The sequence below is a fragment of the Echiichthys vipera genome (assembly GCF_963691815.1).
Source record: "Echiichthys vipera genome assembly, chromosome: 2".
Taxonomy (NCBI): domain Eukaryota; kingdom Metazoa; phylum Chordata; class Actinopteri; order Perciformes; family Trachinidae; genus Echiichthys; species Echiichthys vipera.
The window spans coordinates 6,353,806-6,359,822 of record NC_139827.1 but is presented as its reverse complement, the minus strand read 5'-3'; the positions used below and the strand labels follow the sequence as shown (position 1 = coordinate 6,359,822).

At 39.8% G+C, this 6,017-nt stretch overlaps 1 protein-coding gene across 1 annotated transcript in view; it reads left to right on the top strand.

The window, feature by feature from the left end:
- The first annotated feature begins 729 nt into the window (after positions 1–729).
- LOC310958870 (uncharacterized protein) overlaps positions 730–6,017 on the top strand; it is a 44,417-nt gene continuing 39,129 nt past the window's right edge. Inside the window, exon 1 of the mRNA XM_083930005.1 lies at positions 730–832. The gene's annotated coding sequence lies outside the window, so the exon portion shown is untranslated. The remainder of the gene's footprint in view (positions 833–6,017) is intronic.

The window sequence follows — 6,017 nt, the reverse complement described above, 5'->3', positions numbered from 1 at the left end:
AGCTCCTTTGACCTCATGTGATCAACAAACCAGTTTAACTTGTTTCGAGTCTCCACGCGGGCACACGTGAATACCAGTTCTCAGAGTTGAGAATATGTTTGTTTACAGTCCACATTTTGATTTTATGGTATCTACTTACTCCTTATCTGCTTGTTAATTCGTGCTTTAGGCGTTTAAGCAAATTTGCAGACAACCCTGCATTAAATTACGAAACATTTTAAGGAAATTAAGCAACTTTACAGCCTCTAAATAAATCCCTTTTTCCTTGAGTGTTCATGTTCAACCCTTATTTTGGTGTGTACACGTGATACCTGGGTTGGGTGTGGTGTGACCACAGAAAAGGAAAAAAAAGACTTTTGTTGAGAAGCTCTTTCCAAATTCAAAATAAATCAATATGATTGTAACTTTCATGTTTGTTATGTATCTGTGCAGTCACAGCAGCTCTCTGAGTTCAACACCACAGATATAAAGTCTAAATTAGGTGAAACCTGCTGAACATGAATCAGATGTATCTCTGTGTCTCCTTCTTTCTCTTTTCTGTCTTTCACACATTACTGCACTCATGTACAGAAAAGCTAAGCGTAAAGGTACACAAACACATACATGAGCAAACCAACTGCAGTACATGCCCGAAGCAGAAGAGCCAACCTTGTCCGGCCCACTTGAGCAGCGCGGAGGAGTCAACCATCATTACCTGTGTCGTCGTCTCTAGACAACACCCCCTTCAGCAGTTTACTGGTGCACCTGTGTCTCAGGTGTCGAGAAAGATAAAGAGAGTTAAACACCAGCACCTTTTCGGCACCTGAAGGACTCCGGCTACAAACGAGATTTGGTAAGAGATTTGACTTTGATTTCATGTCATTATGTCATGTCATGTCCTTGGCAAGTCTGTCGTTGCAACCAAAAGGATCCCTTCATCAATCTTATCTCTATTTGTACTTGTCATGGATGGATTTGTACCTATTGACTGATATTTGTTCGTATTTAAGAGAAAATGGACGGCAATAGAGTTTGTTTTTTAAAATATATGTGATATACTGCAGGTTATACAATGACAGATAAATGAAGATAAGGTTGAAAATCAGTGAATTAAGCACCTAAAGTACCGTAATCTGGTCCTTTTGTTGTGTGAGACTGTGCCTCTGGCAACAACATGCCGTTTAGGGATTTGAGCAGTGGGAATATTAAGATCTCGCTCATTAAAGTGGGTTAGAGTGTGCTCAGACCAGTGTGAGTCTAATAAAAAAGTGACTTTTTAAATCACCTTTAGCATAAAATCATTAAAATGCTGGTAAGGTGACTGGCTTGTAACTCACAGTTAATGAAATAATTCAATTTAATACACATTTGTGATGAGTTAACAGTGTAGATCAAAATACTTCTGGATACAATTGGATGGACCTTCAACTAATCAGAGCATGAATTAAGCCTAATTACAACTACACTGTACACTGAAACGCGTTTTTGTAAGAAATAGTCATATTTGATTGATTTCTCGTGAGCCGTAAAAATGCACTGAACGGACCCGTAGATCGGACAGTGACGCTGTCAGTCATCGTTTAAAACAGGGGTGGGCAATTCCGGTCCTGGAGAGCCACTGTCCTGCATGTTTTAGGTCTCTCTCTGCTCCAACACATCTGAGTCTAATGATTTGCTCGTTATCAAGCAGCTGATGCTCGTCACAGTGTGAATATTGTTAGACTCAGGTGTGTTAGGGTAGGGAGAAACCTAAAACATGCAGGACAGTGGCTCTCTAGGACTGGAATTGCCTACCCCTGGTCTAAAACCTGCCCCACATGAGAAAAACGGTTGAGATTGGTCCGCGCAATGTCAAGATGCTAAAAATCTGTCTGTATGGGAGAGGGGCCGGACCTGTCTGCCAGATCAAATGAAACAGTTTGGCTAATTCATCTTTTTTCCAGGCTAGGAAAAGAGAAAATAAATATTCATACCTTTTTAGGCAAATGGAAGAAACAACACCATGATGTAAAAATACCAGTAAAAGTCCCGCACTCAGTAAAAGTACTCTTTGTAGTGTTTTATCATTATACACATGTTATTGTAGAGCCAATTTTAGCTACTAAATGCTAGTTATTCAATATAATGCATTTGATTTAAAGATGAGCATGTTCTGCATGTAAAATATTTTGCGTGCATATATATTTAGTGGAGTAAAATGTTAAATTTTACCTCCAAAATACAGTGAAGTAGAAGTATAAAGTTGAGTAACTGTTATTTGTTATTAAGTTTTACAGTTTTAAAGTCAAATCATGTGACCTAACTTCTTTGCTTACTTTTCATCCAGGACCACGATAAAAAATATCTCTAGGACTTTCTTTGTGTTATATCCCCGACAGTTTTTGTACTTAAACCAAAGTAAAATTGAGAAAAATCAATTTTAACGTCTATACAGGAGAAAAACAGCTTCATCCATCACAGGTAAATTAACATTTATTATATCTTGCAGTAACAAAACATTTGTAATTCAGTCAAAAGCAACTGGACTTGGTTATTTGTCTAGGAAGACGTTTCACCTCTCATCCAAGACACATTGGGGATAACAATGACCTGGACAAATGAGAACATTCACAGGGTTATTTCTCATTTATTATATTTCGTAATGTATAAACAACGATTTCCATTTACAAAAGCGGTTTGACTAACCTGTATTAGGGATTTTGAAAGTGTAAGAGAAGGAACCGTATGTGTGGTTTAACCAGCCTTGTTGGACAAATATTGTCTCACCACTTCTGTGAAGCTCCAGGTTCGGATAAATAATCTAAATAGTGTTTGTCTTTCACCTGCCAGAGCTACAAATAAGTGCGGTGGAGGAATAATCCTGGACAAACACTTAAAGTCGAACCAACTCTCAATTCTAACAGAGGGATGTATGTTGCAATAGGTGTGTGTGTGTGTGTGTTCACCCAGTTATATTGCAGATTTTTTAATTTTAAACCATTAAAGTTGCACTTATTCATAATTTTTCATCAACAATAAAGCAAATGACTATTTAGAATAAAGGTTTAATATCTTTGAGGAGCAATTCTTCTAGCAGACAGCACTCAAGAGTGTCTGTGTAATGTGAAAGGAGTCGCTCTTACAGACAAATTATTAATAATTATCGCCTAATATCTATAAAGAGCGTATATATTCCATAAAAAGGAATGTAGAACTTGTAAATAACCGGACAAGAAGTGGCAGGGGACGCAGTCGGGTTTCTGTTTGTAGTCCGAGTAGTATTTACTAATCACATTTGAGCGGGCTTTGATTGCGTGAAGGTAAACAGTCCTAACCTGACTCTTGCCAGATGACTTTCGTTCAGCCTTGCTTCTGTCTTGACTCCGCCTTGCTCCACTCCACCATCTTGATTCGCTCCATTGGAAAGTGATTTCAGGCTCCGCAAAAAATAGTCAGGCCAATCAGGGCCGCCGGGTGGGGTTTTATAGATGTGACGTAGCAGAGAAACAACTGTGGCGGCTCGCATCGAGGAAGCAGACGTCAACATCGATGCTGCTCTTTCATCCATGTCGTCCAATCTAGTGAATATTTATTTTTTTAAAGAACACCAGAGAACGGCTCTGAAGGCTTTTGTTGGTGGAAATGATGTCGGCTGTTCTGTTATGGTATTGCGTCGCTCTCATCAGCGTCACAGGTTGGTTTCGATGTGAGTGGTTGAAGTAGAACGTCAATAAAGATGACGGGCAACGGTTTAACCAATCATATGCAAGGATTTTTGATAAGGCCCAGCCTCCTAAAATCACTTCCCAGTCGAGCGATCCCAGATGAATGAGTGAAGCAAAGCCGAATGAAATTCATCTGGCGAGCGTCAGGTTAAAACAGTCCATGAGGGGAGCGAATGTGGACGAACGCATTTGCTATTGTTTCATGACGATTTAGTTTTTCATTTGCTTTTTGGAGAAACATGACTCCATATTGATATAAGAGCCACTCCTATGAATCTTTGCATGTAAATAAGTCATTTAAAGATCAATCCATTGTTTTTGAGGATCTATCACGAAACATAATATCGCAATATTCAAGTATAGATGTTTTCTTACACCAACAATGTAAGTAAATGCTTATAATGGCGCTCATGTAACTTGCTGAGTACAATGTTCATGGCTGGCTCTGGCACAGCAGCTACAGTGTCATCTTGTAAGTCAGCACTATAAAATGCATTACATCAACACGTTACACATCATAGTGAAATCCTAAAAAGCGTTCACACGGATGACTCAGCAACCTCCCTGTAATCTATCCCTTACGACCTGGCAAACGTCCTCAGCCGCCTGCATCGCACAGATTCTTGTCAAAGGGAATCAAACATGGTGCAAACCCTGTTACACTGAAGTCGTTCACGACTTTAGAAGGGGAGAATTTTTCCGTGTGTGTGTGTGTGTGTGTGTGTGTGTGTGTGTGTGTGTGTGTGTGTGTGTGTGTGTGTGTGTGTGTGTGTGTGTGTGTGTGTGTGTGTGTGTGTGTGTGTGTGTGTGTGTGTGTGTGTGTGTGTGTGTGTGTGTGTGTGTGTGTGTTAGAAAATCCGCCATAGATTAAGACACATGTAATGAATACTGTAACTATTATTATAAAAACAAGATAATTATTTTCTTTGTTCTCGTAACATATTACAGAATCTACTCTTTGGGCAGGGTCATGTGCTGACTGTCTTTGTGTCCATTGTTTGGATGTGAATGGTGTTGAGTTTCAGCATTCTTCCCATTGATGCATCTGTGGTTTCTTCATCTTTGTACCACTAAGTTAAAGGTCACCTTGTGCTTCGGAGGGTTACATATCTGACAGCCACTCCCTGAATCCTATCTGTCACCAAACACACAGGTCCCATGAATGATTTCCATGAGGTGCATTTGTGTTGAATACATAAAGCGACGACAGTCAAAAAACAAAAGAACAAACAGCCCGCACTAGTGATTTATTAAAAGTCATATCAGCAGAATATCACATTAGTTATTATGGGGTTGTAGTGGCTCATTCTACTGTCAGCAGTACATAGAATATAATGTGCTGTTATTTTGTAAATTTACAATTATTAGTGCTACAGATTGTGTGCCATGATGCTTTGCCCTGTTGGTGGTATTGTTTTCACCTTGTGAGACTGTGTTTGTGTGTGTGATCATGGATAAATGGGGTTCTGGGGCCGTATAACAGAAGCTTCCTAACACACAAATCTTATCTGGGCGGCAGTTGCTCAGTCCATAGGGGACTCAGTCCATAGGTGGACTGAGTCACCTCGGCAGCACCTCCTGGGCACTGCCGAGGTGCTGTGTTGAGCAAGGCACTGAACCCCCAACTGCTCGGGGCGCTGGTCCACTGGCAGCCCCCTCGCTCCGACATCACTCCATTAATTGCATGTATATAGGTCCTGTTTGTGCATGTGTGTGTATTTTGGGCATGTGTGTATGTAAGATGAATAACAATAGAGTGAAAAAAATCAAATTTTCCGTTGCGGGATTATTAAAGTAATTCTTCTTCTTCTTCTTCTTCTTCTTCTATCTGTTTGGTAACTATGGTAATTAGGGTAAGGCTTAGATTTAGGGAAATGTAATAATAGAATGGCCGCTCCCAAAGTCAGTGTTCTTATCTTAACTCCAGATAGGACATGTGAATTACAGAAATGTCCAAAGTTGGTCCATGGTCTCTAGTTAATTGTTGATAAAAGTTATAACCGTTAGTAAGTAGAGTATGCAGTTAACAGGGGTCCCCTCAAATACACTAACAGCTCGGCCTGATTGAAGCACTTTGTAGTGAACAATATTAGATATTTTGCTGCCTGTTGAAGAGTTACAGAAATTGTTTCAGCGATGCACCAGTTTGGCCGTAAATGAAAAATGCATTTCAGGATCATCCTCTACTTTGACAAGCCATCATTTCAAAGGAGTTTTGATAATTACGCAACATCTGTTATCCAATGGCGTATCGTACATGCTGTTCTCATACCAAGATGATATCATGTTTTTGATATTGTCACATGCACAGTTTAGTCTTTTAGTGACTCACTG